Genomic DNA, 14,372 nt, shown 5'->3' with positions numbered 1-14,372 from the left:
TGGCTGATGTATTTGAGTTATCCATATTCTGGAAGGAGCAGCGAGGAATACCAAGGTACCACATTCTGAGAGAAATGGTGGCAGACTTGGACAAGAGGCTGTGGGGTGAGAGGAGCTTATGAGGCGGGAGTTGCAGGCATACGTTTAGAGCTCAGAAGAGACAGTGGGCTGGAGCTGGTGTTGTGGAATCCTTAGCAGTGGAAGGCTTGAGAGCGGGTGAGAGGGCCCGGTAGGCAAACCGACTGGTTAGAGGGCAGGTGCCCAGGAAGGGGCAGGTAAAGGCAACTGGGAAGCCAGGGAAGTAGGGGAAGCATGGAGAGTGTGGGGTCCTGGGAGGCAAGGGAGCTGCCGGCTCTGGTCCATCCACGTGAGGATACAGGTCCCAGTGCAGCCAAAACCGTTGCCGGCTCACCTTTGGTGTTACCGCTCCTTCCAGCTTGTTCGGACCTCTTTCAGCCCTTTCATTTCAGTCACCCAGTGCCCTATTCTGACCCCAGCTCTTTGTTGGCTTAGAGGAAAGTGGTCTGATAAAATCGTCGATGCAAAATTTCCGGGACCGGATATGGTGCAACTTGTAGACATTTATGTCTCTTAAAAGAAGAGCTTGGAAAAGGCAAGGCCTTACGTTGGGACTGAGAACTGTGCTTTTGTGAGGGCTACTGACCCACTGAGAAAAGTAAATACATGGGCATTAAGGTGTAGTGTAATTTAAAATTTTAGAAATTAACAGTGGGCACCGTCATACTTTATTCAATACTTGAATAAAGATCCCTAAATCCAGTTGAGACTGGTAGTAAAAGAGGAGAGAAATAACGAAATATTTAAGAGATAGACAGAGAGCTCGTGTCAGAGGAAGGAGAAAAGATTGAGGAGGTGGGTGGGATTCCCAAACTGCAGCGGGCATCGCTGAGTATTGATATTGTTGCCAAATCTGGCTCCCTGTGCACTGATGCCAAATAAAAACACCGAGACAGAGAATTGGAAGATAAGAAATAGAGAGGCTTTTTATTTTCTTTGCCAGGCAAAGGGAAGACACAGTATGCTAACGCCTCAAGAACTGTGCCCCCCTCCTTTGGGAATCGGAGAAGATTTTATAGGTGGGGCTTGTAGTCTGGGGTATATGATAAGGATCAATTTCGTGAAGGTCTTGCATTTCTTTTCTTCTGCAAATTTATGGCCAAAGCTGGCATCCTTGAAGTTATCTGGTCTGGTGTTATTGGCCCGTGACCTTCTTTCTGAAATGAAGAATGCTACAAGGGAATGTACGGGGAGAAGAAATGCCAGGTGCAAAGGGTAATTTGTATGGAGTCAGAAGGTAATCAGCTTTGTGAAGGATAAGTCTAGCTACAAGTGTTTGTTAGTAGTAACAGCTAAAGAATAACCAAGACTGCTTAACTCTTTCAGGCCTGTTTATGTTGTTTCCCCAGCCTGTTCATTTTTCCTTGTTTATCAGAAAAGTCTCATTTCTGGTTTTGCTGCCACAATATGATATCTGGACTGTCGTTTATGAGCAAGGAGGAAGCCCTGGAGCGTTTGGAGCAGAGCGATGCTGTGATGGAGAACATTTTGACAGTGATTAGAACAGGAAATGAGTGAGGCAGGGAGACAAAAGGTGAAAGGTGAGCAAGGCGTGGGCTGAGAGAAGCCGTGATGGGACCAGATGAAGGGGCGGATCTGAGAGGCCCGAGTGGGGAAGGAGGAACTGACATGCTGGGTCCTGGGTGTGTGAGAGAGAAGAAAGAAGACTCTAGGGTGACATCAAGATCTTGAGTCTGGACAATAGAAATGGAGAAGTCTGGAGGAGGAAATGGTTTGGGGAGGAAGATGATGATTTAGGCTTTAGACAGTTTGAGTAACAGCTTAGGGTAGGTTGAACCAATAGCGTTTCCCAGATTTCCCCATTTTAGTTAGTTCTGCTTTGTCTGTAGCCCCGGGAATTTCTATACAATGGAACCAGTGGCCTTTCCTTGCAGAATTTGGAAAGAAGGAATTCATAGAACCAAAGTAAAAAGAGAGGAAGTGACATATTATTTGTCTCACAGGTTTGAGGGAGGAGACAGGATGTTCTGACTTTCAGTCTAGCATTTCCTGAAGTGTAGCCCGAACGGCAGTGGATTACATGTCAAAGCCAAACTTCCGGTATTTACAAGCAGAGGGGGAAAGCATGGATTGATTAATAAATGGTGCATTGGGAACTGATAATCATTGGAAAATAAAAAATGAAAAGGTTGCATTTTTTTCCTCATGCCAAATTCAATTCCAAATAAATGAAAGGCTTAAACATTAAAAAAAAAGAAATCATAAAATTATGAGAAGAAAATAAAGGCAAATACTTATATAATCTTGGGAATACATTTCCGTAGGATAAATTTTCCTCTGGCTAAATTTCTGAAAGTGGAATTCAGCGTCCAGAAGTTTATGGACTCTATCGCCAGATTGCCCTCCAGAAAGGTTGTGTCCATATACACTGCCACTAGCATTGTATGAAAGTGCCCATTTTCCCACACTTTCACCAATGCTATTTTCACTTTAAAAATTTCATTAATTTTCTGTTAATGATTTTTACCTTTTCGATTTTTTACTGTTAGCTTTTAAAACCTCTTCATAAAATAGTAAACTCATCGACACGGATGAAGCAAATATGTTTTTTTCCTTTTGCCCTGTATTTCAGTTACTGAGCAGTATTTATGATTCTGTTTTATAAAAACAAAAAGACTGGCTGGATATATACCAGTATGTCAACAACAGGAATATTTTGCATTTTGAATCACAGATGTTTTAAATTTTCTTCTTTGTGCTTTTATTTATTTGAAAAATTTCTGCAACAAACCTATATTACTTTTGTTATAATAAGAAAAACATTTAAAAAATGTTTAAAAGATTTAAAATATTAAAGAGAAGTCTTCCCAGCTAGCTTATGAAAATTTTTCAAAGAGATCTTCCTCTGGCCTTCAGTTCCTGGGACTTTTCTGGGCTCTTTGAAGAGGGTAGGTATGCCTCTTTTTGTTGGACACCTTGGTGGATTTTGGGGTAGTAGACCCCTGTATAAAAGTCCTTCCAGTCTGTTGCTCTCCAGCTGAGCTGGCCCCATGCTCAGCATTACTTAATATTCTGGGAAGTCTTCCTACTCAGCCTTTACCACTGTAATTGAGCCAGACCCTAGAACTCATTACTTCATTGCCATCTACTTGTGTTGTCTTTTTTTTTAATATATACATTTATTTATTTATTTATTTATTTATGGCTGCATTGGGTCTTCGTTGCTGCGTGTGGTCTTTCTCTAGTTGCAGAGAGCGGGGGCTACTCTTCGTTGCGGTGGGTGGGCTTCTTATTGCAGTGGCTTCTCTTGTTGAGGAGCACAGGCTCTAGGCGCGTGGGCTTCAGTACTTGTGGCACGCGGGCTCAGTAGTTGTGGCTCGCGGGCTTAGTTGCTCCCTGGCATGTGGGATCTTCCCGGACTAGGCATCGAACCTGTGTCCCCTGCATTTACAGGCAGATTCTTAACCACTGAGCCACCAGGGAAGTCCCTACTTGTGTTGTCTTAATGCAATCTCTATTAATGTCTAATTTGGCATGTCCTGTCTCAACTCTTCAGTTTCATTAAACAACGACCTTAGAAAACTCCAAGTGTGTGACCATACCTTCTACTTCTTAGAATTTTGGAACTGTTTTCCTAGTCCGACTCTTCCTCAGGGTGGCAGTAAGTACCTTCAACCGCATTTCCTGCAGAGATGAGAGTGATTCAAGAAATGGGGTACCTGTAGCTTTGTGAAGGAGCCCACTCTGCAGCTGGACAGCTCTGCTATTAGAACGCTCTCCCTTTTGGTGAACCAAAGACTGTAAGCACCTCTGTGAGTCCCTTCTGTTGATCCAACGTATATCGACAAAGATGCACGGAAGTTATGACACCACAGCAGAGATCTTGAGGAAGGTGATGACATCGGTCATGTGCCCCCTGAATCTTCTCTAACTGCTTTTCACAGAGCTTGTCTCTCAGACCCCTCATTGAGTTGGTTGTTCTCCTCAGTGAAGACTCAGCTTGTCCATGGCCCTCCTGAAATATGGTTGACCCCTGAATCCTCGAGATGTGAAGGACAGTGTGGGCTGGCCTTTCTGCTTCTCATGCTCTGCTCTCTCCAGTAGAGAAGAGGTGAAGCACATTCTTCTTCTTTTCTTTTTTAATTAAAATTTTTTATTTTTATTGAAGTATAGTTGATTTACAATGTTGTGTTAGTTTCAGGTGTACAGCAAAGTGGTTCAGTTATATATACATATATATATATATATATTCTTTTTCAGTCTTTTCCCTTATAGGTTATTATAAAATATTGAGTATAATTCCCTCTGCTGTACAGCAGGTCCTTGTTGTTTACCTATTTTATATATAGTAGTGTATATATGTTAATCCCAAACGCCTGATTTATCCCTCCTTCCCCCTTTCGCCTTTGCTAACCATAAGTTTGTTTTCTATGTCAGTGGTTCTGTTTCTGTTTTGTATATAAATTCATTTGTAACACATTCTTCTTCTTTTAAATCCTCAGCAACTTTGTTTCTAGGCCTGATTAAACCATTCGTGTTAAGGATCGGGTTGAGGATGACTGAGGGGATTATTATGAAACTGCAACTCTATTCAGTTTGGGGGACAGAGTGCACATACACAGGGGTCCTGAGTGATGAATGCATCTGTAGGGAACTAGTTGCTTCATTTCTCATTGCAGAAGAAGAACCTGGGCTTTGGAGTCTGACAGATTGGTGTTTTCTAGCATCTGAAATAGGGTAGCTCTCCTTGAAGGTGAATTTCCGGGTAAAAAAATAAAGACTCAAAAATATTCAAGTTCTCTTCTTTTGCATCTGATGTAGTCCTTAAAATATTTGGAAATTTGCATCCCTCATAAAAATGAAATTTCTATTATATAGAAAAGACTTCTTCACTGATATACATAATTTTGACCACCCATAAACTTTTGCAAATCAGTTATCCTAATGTTTCCCATTTTACAGATAAGAAAATTGAACCCCTGGGAAGTTGAGTGACTACTTAACTAATACTTTACTTAACTAATACTACTACTTAACTAATGGCTACTTAACTGATACTTTACTAGATGATGGGCCAGGACTAGAGCCCAAGTCATCTCCTTACCAATCCCTTGCTTTGCCTTCTATACCTCACTGCCTCTGTGTCTGTGCCTTTGATTAGGAACAGTTTAACCCGTGGGCCTACCAGTTTGTAACTGATTCCATTTACTGAAAAGAACTGATCAATCAAGCAACTAGTATTTCCTCTAGGCCTGACATTGTTCTTGGTGCCAAAGAAGATACCAGTGGAACTCCAGACTCTTTAGGTCTCATTGCACACCTACAAGAATGTCTGAAATGAAAAAGACTGACCATATCAAGTGTTGATGAGGATGTCGAAGAATAGAACCTTCATACTCTGCTGGTGAGAATGAAAAATGGTACAACCACTTTGGGAAACAAGTTGACAGTTTCTTAAAACTTTACACATATATCTACCATATGACTCAGACCTTCCACTCTTCGGTTTTTATTTACCCAAGGGAAATGAAAACATATGTTTACACAAATACACATACAGGAATATTTATAGCAGCTTTATTTGTCATTACTAAAAATGGAAACAACTCAACATCATGAGCAAGTGATTGGATAAACAAACTATGGTACTTCCACACAGTGGAAAACCGCTCAGCCACAAAAAGGAATAAACTAATGATACACACATCAATGTGGCGGAATCTCAGAATAATTATTCTGAAAGAAGCCAAACATGAAAGAGAACATATCATATGATTTCATTTATAGAAAATTCTAGAAAATGCAAACTGACTAATGGGACAGCAAGCATCGGTAGCTGTCTGGTGTTGGGGGTTGCTGGTCGGGGGAGAGAGGGTTACACAGGGGCATGAGGAAACTTTTGGGGGTAATGGAAATGTTCATTATCTTGATTGTGGGGAAAGTTTCACCGATGTATGCCTTTGTCAAAACTATCAAACTGTATGCTTTCAGTGCGTGCATTTTTTTAACTGTAAATTGCATCTCAATAAGTCTGTTAAAAGACTAGACAGAAAAACAAAACAAAGACGCTTTGGGCCTCACAATTGTGCGGGCGTAAAGAAACTGCAAAAACAAATGAGGACCTACGGTAGAGCACAGGGAACTCTACTCAATACTCTGTAATGGCCTATATGGGAAAAGAATCTAAAAAAGGAAGTGGACATATGTATATGTATAACTGATTCACTTTGCTAGACACCTGAAGATAACACAACATGTAAATCAACTATACGCCAATAAAAATTAAAAAAAAGAAACTGCAAAAACATAATTGCAGTTTCCCCGGCTCCTGTTTTCTTCTGGCCAAGAACTCAGTCTCACCCAGCTTATCTTAGATTCAGAGATAGCTTTGTCGCTATCTCACATGTAAATCAGCCTGGCAGCGACAGTCTCCACGTGGCACTGCCCCTGCTGTTCTTGGGAGCAGCTTGCGATGCTTCCTGAGGGCATTGCACTGGCCCTGCTACCAGGGACCAGCAGAGACGTGATGTCTACGCCAGAGGCCCGTCTCTCCAGGAGCGGCTGTCCTCTGAGGACCCGTGTGTGTACAGGCGCCAAGGCTTTTCTGCATCAGTGCAGAAGAGGGAGGATCACGTCCCTACCCACTGCCTCTGTGTCCTGGGCACTTTTATAGCCACGTCTCACGGAGTGTCTGATGAAATACTGCCTCCAAGCCCCTTCCCCGTGATTTCCTGTGCCTGAGCGAGGCATCTACTGAAGAAGGATGCCACGATTTCCTCACGGGCAGATTCCTCTGATTAGATTGCCCCCTCATTCAAATCAGCTCATGCCAATGAGTGACTTCCTGCTACTTGCCAAAACCCGCTCATCTGACCCGCCTGCACCAGTTGTATCCAACTACTGGCTTGACCTAGGCCTCCGCAGAGCACACCCACCACTCAGGGCAGACTCCGTTTGGCTGGCAAACCCCAGACATGGAAGACTTTCCCTACTGCCACTACTTCTTCCTAGGCTCCAAATCAGGGAGGAAGTTTGGACACTGGAGCGGGGGGGAAGGAGGAAAGAGTGAAGGAAGATACACGCCCCCCTTCCCAGAGCCACAGGCCAGGTTGAGAAACTTTGAATTAGTTGTGGGATTGGTAATCTTCCTTCCTCCCCCTCAATTCTCACCATGGAAAATTTCAAACATTCAGACAAGTTTAAACAATAGCACAATGAACATCTGCACACTCATCGTCCTAAAGCAACAGTCCTCAATGTTTTGTCACATTTGCTTCACACACACACACACACACACACACACACAGAGGCAGGCTAACGTTTAATTATTTTCTCTTTGCCCCTTTCAGAGTAAGGAATTGGTGTACTGGTCACATGTGAGACTGACGTTTTGATTTTGAATGCAAGTTTGAAGTTCTGACTTAGATTGGTGGACTAACCTGGAAGGGAATCTAAAAAAAAAATTTTTTTTTTAATTGAAGTATAGTTGATTTACAATGTTGTGTTATGGAAGGGAGTTTTAATTACTGAAATGAGACTGATTAGACTTTTTCTTCTCCTTTTTAAATCTAGTTTTAAAACATAGTACATGCCATGTGGCATGGCCAAAAAAAAGAAAAAAATAGAGAATCTTTGATGTAAGCCAGTAAAGAAAAAAAAAAAGTACAGCTTTATTGTTTTGTGTTTGTTTTTAAAAGCTCTACATGTAAAGAGTCAAATAGTTCTAGAAGATTTGTTAAATACTAATATATTATTATTAATAGATATAAATGTATATTAATCAATATAAATATATTAAATATAGCAGGTTCTTCTTCTCCCATCTCTATCATTTGGTACTTAATTCTTATTTTTAATGAGATACTTGCTTTACTTTTTCCTGAACTTTAAGTTTTAGGCATTAACGATGATCTTCCCACTTTGGAGAATGAGAATTTCAGTTCTCTGTCCTGTCCCAACCATCCACTTCACCTACTTCCCAGTCCTCCTAATACAGTTACAGCTTAATTTCTTAGATTAATAATAAGAGTTTATATTATTATGAATATGTCAGTGCTATTCAGACCTAAGCCAATTAGTAAACTCTTCCTTTCCAGTTCAACATGTTGTTTTCCCTTGAGTTGATAACTGTCTTTTTCTCATTTGCTTAGTTTTTATGTACTTATCACTGGGGCTGGATATAGTTTCTATTGGCAGCCCTCTTTAAGAAAACAAATAAAAATTACAAATACAGGGCTTCCCTGGTGGTGCGGTGGTTAAGAATCCGCCTGCCAATGCAGGGGACATGGGTTTGAGCCCTGGTCCGGGAAGATCCCACATGCCGTGGAACAACTAAGCCCGCGAGCCACAACTACTGAGCCCATGTGCCACGACTACTGAAGCCCGCGGACCTATAGCCCGTGCTCCATGACAAGAGAAGCCACCTCAAGAAAGAGTAGCCTCTGCTTGCCGCAACTAGAGAAAGCCCTGCACACGGCAATGAAGACCAAACGCAGCCAAAAATAAAGAAATTTATTAAAAAAATTACAAATACAAACTAAGCACAGACTTTGCAAGGGACCTTGTAAATGAAGGGTCTTGAGATTTAAGCTTGATTAGCTTCACAGTAAATCCACCTCTGATGATTATTAATCCAACTCTAAATTTCCAGTAATTGTTTAAATTTTAAGACATTCAGATGTATTAGGCAGTTTCTTTTATCTTAGAAAAAGAATATTTCCTAGGTTTTCTGACATGCTCTACCTTGGACTGGTGGCTCTCTTTACTGCTGCATACAGCTTCATCCTGAGATCTCCTTCACCATCAGGATTCCCTACACCTTACTCCTGCACTGGAGCCACCCTTTCCTTGTTTCCCATGTATTCTTCTATCTTGGTTTACTCCCTTTAGTGGCTTCTTGGGAAAAGATACCAAAGAAGTAAAAATATTTTTAGGAACCTACATGTCTGAGAAAGTCTTTATTCTACCTTGACATTTGGTTGATAGTTTGGCTGGATATAGAATTCTGGGTTGGGTGGAATTAATTCTCCCTTGTGATTTTGAAGGCATTTCTCCCTTTTCTTCTAGCTTTCAATATTGCTGCTTGAAGTCTGATACCATTCAAATGCCCTTTATTTCCACATGGCTGTGGTTTTCTGTCTGGAATATTGTAGGATTATGTCTTCATCCCCAGTGTCTTGAAATTTTATGCTGTGGACCTTTTTTCATTCGTTATGCTAGACACTCAATGGGCCACGTCCATCTGGAAACTCCTGTCCTTTAAGTTCTGAAAGCTTTATTAATTATTTGAGTAAGTGGCTTTCCTCTCTGATTTTTCCTCTTGTCTTTTCCTCTGGAACCTCTAGTTTTAGCTTCTGAGTCTCCTGGATCTGCCCTCTAATATTCTTATTGATTCTGTCCTATTTCTAAGTCTTTAGTCTTTTGCTTTACTTTCTGGGAGATTTGTTTAACTTAATCTCCCAACTTCTTAATTATTTTCATTTCTCTTACCATATTTTCTTTTTCTCTGAATATTTTTCCCCAGCCCTTCTCTCGTTCCCCCATGGTATCTTCCTCCTGTTTCATGATCCTACTATCTTATTATTTTGAGGACATTCATAATAGTTTTTGTTGTTGTTACTTTTAAAGTTTCATTCTCTTTGCATAGTCTCTTCTTTTCCCTCTGCTTTTTTTCCAGTTGGTTTGTTTTTATACCCACCTTGCTAGAAAGTTCCTGCAGATGTTTAGTAATCCTAGATTTTCTGCTTATGTGCAAAAGTGGGTGCTCAAAAGCTGATTGGAAACTCTGAGAGTATGGGTAAGGCTTGTTGACTGTGAGTGTCGTCCTTTGATGCCCTGGCAGGGCCATTGGGTTGAACAAGCCCTAGTATCAGTATTGGCTTGATTCCCCAGAAAAGCCTCTTTTAGTCTCCTGCCTAAAGGGTAAAGGCCTGGCCATCAGCCTTCTGCAAGTGGTATGTGTGGGGGAAGGGCGGGGATTCTCAGAATCATGCTGCATGCTGTCATCAATTACTCTGTTTGTGATACTTCTCCCACCTTCAAATATACCTGGTATTCCCTAGTTCAAAGACCCTTTATTTTACACCCTTTACGGAGTCTTCTTATCTTCTTGTTGTCTTCTGTTAACATGGGAAAAGTCATCTGTGGATGTAATTATTTATTTTTTTCCCTGTTAATGTCATTTTAATTATTATCCAGATGTTAAATTACTATCATGTTATTCTTCAAAAACACTGAACCAGTCAGCAACAGATGAGAATTTCCTCACAGCCCTGTCAGTACTTCTAACAAACAACTTTATTAAGGTAAAACCGACATATAATAAATTGCATGTTTAAATTGTTCACTTTATATGTTTTGACATACCTCTGTGAAACCATCACCACCATCAAGATAGCGAATGTATTCCTCACCTCATAAGTTCCCTCAAGCCTCTTTGTAATTCCTTCTCTTCCCCTCCTTCATTCCCAGCAATCACTGATCTGTTTTCTGTCACTGTAGATTAGTTTACATTTTCTAGAGTTTTATGAAAAGGGAATGGCACAAGATGTACTTTTTCTTTGCTCTCTTTATTGGCTTTCAAACAGTCTTCCATATTTTACCCTCTAATCCCTCTCTCAGAGATACTAAATGTTGGCTGGTTCTGAGTTTTTCCACTGCTCACTTAAGATCAACTTCCACTTGTCTAACTATTGCTTTCCAGCTTTCAAAAAATTTTTTTCCTTGAAAAACTCCTATGTGAGGCTAAGACCTCTTGCATTTCTGTTGTGAATGTGCACTCAGCAAAGTGCATGCCAGGGAGCTGCCTGATCTTCATCTCCTTCCACTATTGCTGGTTCCTTTCCTGTTCTCTCCATCCTTGTGGGTTTGTGCATTTAAAGATCCCTTTAATGTTATTTTAGTAGGGTTTGGGAAAAGGAACAGAATTAGTGAAAGAGTTCATATCTGCCCTCTTTATCTGGAACCTGAGACTGCTCAGATATGAAGGTTATTCAACAGAAAGTTCTGCACTGGCTGGAGGGATCAGAAGGATATGATAGAGCATGTGTGAAGCAGTTGCTGGAGGAAAACAGATGGAAAGCTATACTGCATTCTTGGATTAGAAGAATCAGTGTTGTTAAAATGACCCTACAACCCAAGGCAATCTACAGATTCACTACAATCCCTATCAAATTACCAATGGCATTTTTCACAGAACTAGAACAAATAATTTCACAATTTGTATGGAAACACAAAAGACCCTGAATAGCCAAAGCAAACTTGAGAAAGAAAAACGGAGCTGGAGGAATCAGGCTCCCTGACTTCAGACTATACTACAAAGCTACAGTAGTCAAAACATTATGGTACTGGCACAAAAACAGACATATAGATCAATGGAACAGGATAGAAAGCCCAGAAATAAACCCATGCACTTATGGTCAATTAATCTATGACAAAGGAGGCAAGAATATACAACGGAGAAAAGACAAGTCTCTTCAATAAGTGGAGCTGGAAAAACTGGACAGCTACATGTAAAAGAATGAAATTAGAACATTCTCTAACACCATGTACAAAAATAAACTGAAAACAAAGTCATTTCTTGTTTGTCATTCGTGAAGTTCAGACTGCCTGATATATTGGTTACATTTGGTACTCAGTAAAAAGTCATTTCTCCTCCTTCCCTCCTGCCTTTCTCCCTTTATCCCTCCTTTTCTCCTTTTACTTCAGCAGCTACTCTGTGGAAACTTCTCAGGAGGGGAATGTGCCAGCCTACGGGTGAGGACGACGTCTTGCGAGGATAGAAGAGATGCTGCAGCTCAATTTGGGATGGTGTGAAGGTCAATGGAGGCAGTTAAGGATGGATCTTCCTACCAGGAAAAGGGGAGGGAGAAGGGGAGGGGAGTTAAGATAAGCCTCTGAGTATAGGGATTCCAGGGCCTGAAGCCCGGAAGAGTTTTTTTTCTCAGCCATACCGCAAGGCATGCAAGATCAAGATCTTAGTTCCCTGACAAGGGATCGAACCTGTGCCCCCTGCAGTGGAAAGGCAGAGTCTTAACCACTGGACTGCAAGGGAAGTCTCAGGGAGAGGTTTTAAGAGGCCCGGGCTGGTGGGAACTCAGCTGATGAGGAGCAGCCTGAAGGCCAAGGAGGACTTTTTGGTGAGCAGGCAGAAAGTTCCTTCCTCATTCAGGGACGCCAACTGACTGATGGGCAAGGGGGTGTGGAGGGACAGGCTTGGGAAATAAGCTCAGGTAGAGAGTGTGGAGTTCTTATAGATGAGCGTTTTTCATTCCGAGTCTTCGAAAATGAAATTCAAGGCCTCATGTGACTGGAGGGTGGGTGGGAGGAGGAAGGGTCTCTGGGATTTAGGTCCTAGGAACCGTGGAGCCACTGCCCAGCTGTCTCTCAGTTGCTCTGCTGAGGTCACTCCAAAGGCAAGAGATTCTTAGCCCTGCTGGATAGTATCGACCGAGGGAATCTTATTAGAGCATATACTTCCTTTTCTTTTGATGAAAGTTTAAAGGTCATCATTTCTTCTTGCAGAGGAATTTCCACAAATATTCCATTTCCTGCCTTAGAAATAAATAGCATGACATCAAGTTTATTGCAAACTCCCTGTTCTGGGGGAATTCCCAAGGAAGCGCAGGCACAGTTCTGGTAGAGACAAAATGAATTCAGAGCGATTACTCAGCAGCTGCAGTAAGAACCAGAATTTCCCCACACGTTCTCAGGCTCCCATTTGCCAACTCAGCCTGGAAGTATTTCTATTGGTGGAAAAAAAAAATAGCTGTGGGTGAAAGAATTCATTTTTCAGGCATGAGCCTCCACCTTGGTTGGCTTGGAGGCCTGTTTTACCTTTCTCTGGGACGGCAGAGGCAGACGGCCCTGATGTCATTATTGGGAATGGGAAATGCGTGGCTATCTAGGCTTGAGTTCCACCCACTTATAACATTAAATAGAGCTAAATGTCAAGTTTGTAGACATTCTACAGACAGTATTTGAATCCCAACCTGCCACTTCCGAGACGTTGGCGAGGACTGTAAATGGTTCTGGGGCGTCCCTCCCCTCTTTGGGGCAGATAATCCAAAGCTGACTTTCTATGGATGGAGGGTCAGTGGTTAAATGTGAGTAATGCAGCTGTACTGGAGCCTGGGGGGTTACATGCTAGAATCTCATGTCATTCGTCATTTGTCCACGTGAATAGCTGTGGTATCAGGTCCAGGGTTAAGGTCTTCCTACCATGTCTTGGGGGAACAAAATAGCCCTACTGGGCTGATATGTTTCTGTGATACAGAAGCGTTGTGGGGCGGGGTGGGGCGGGGCGGGGCGGGGCGGGGCTGGGGAAACTAATGTGTTATTTCCAGACGCTTTGTTTTAAAAATGTAGACTTCTTACTCAGGAGAGATAGCCTGGTGAGTCAGAGCAGGATCAGAAAGACCAGGACAAAAAGATGGAAAAGTTCAGGGCATTGAGTGTGACTGCATTTAGTAGGGTAAGGGGGAGAAGGCAGAATAGAGGGAGTAGTTTCACCTTCACCCAACCCCATGCCCAGCTGATAATTGTCATTTTGTACTTTATTGAAACAACAAAGATAATAGGGCAGGAAATCTCTTATCTACCCCCTGAAATACTGAACCCACCTGCCTTTGCTTCTATTACAGTGGAAGAGGTGTCCCTGGGACAACAGTTATCTTGAGCTCTGGTTTTTACTCCCCACCTGCACCCCACCCCTCCACAGCCTGCTCAGGACTCTTTTCTCACCTACATCATCCCCTCTTCCCTCTCTCCCAGGTCTTTGCCCAAGTGTCTGCCCTCATGAAGAAGTCCTCCCTTGACCCCATGTCTCTCTCCAGCCACCACCCCACTTCTTTGTGTTCCTTCCCAGGGGGTTGTACTTCTATCCTTTCTTCATTCTATTCCATAGGGTTGCTGTGTTCACCAATCCACTGAGACTCTCATGCCAAAGGCAACCTTTGACCGCCATCTAGTAGCCACTTGTCCGTCCTCATCTGTCCCTATCTCTCAGCAGCACTGGACACAGGTAGCCCCTCCCTTGTTTTTGAAATGCTTCCTTGCTTTGGTTTCTTTCTTTCTTTCTTTTCAGAAAATATTTATTTATTTTGGCTGCGTCAGGCCTTAGTTGCCGCACACAGGATCTTTTGTCATGTGGGATCTTTTGTTGTGGTGTGTGGGCTCTTCGTTTTGGCATGTGGGCTCCAGAGTGCATGGGCTCTGTAGTTGTGGCATGAGGACTCTCTAGCTGTGGCTCGAGTGCTCAGTAGTTGCGGCATGTGGGCTTCGTTGCCCTGGGGCATGTGGGATCTCAGTTCTCCGACCAGGGATCGAACGCACAT

Source organism: Leucopleurus acutus (assembly GCF_964270905.1).
Source record: "Leucopleurus acutus genome assembly, chromosome: 12".
In the NCBI taxonomy this organism is placed as follows: Eukaryota; Metazoa; Chordata; class Mammalia; order Artiodactyla; family Delphinidae; genus Leucopleurus; species Leucopleurus acutus.
This window is presented reverse-complemented; position numbering follows the sequence as displayed.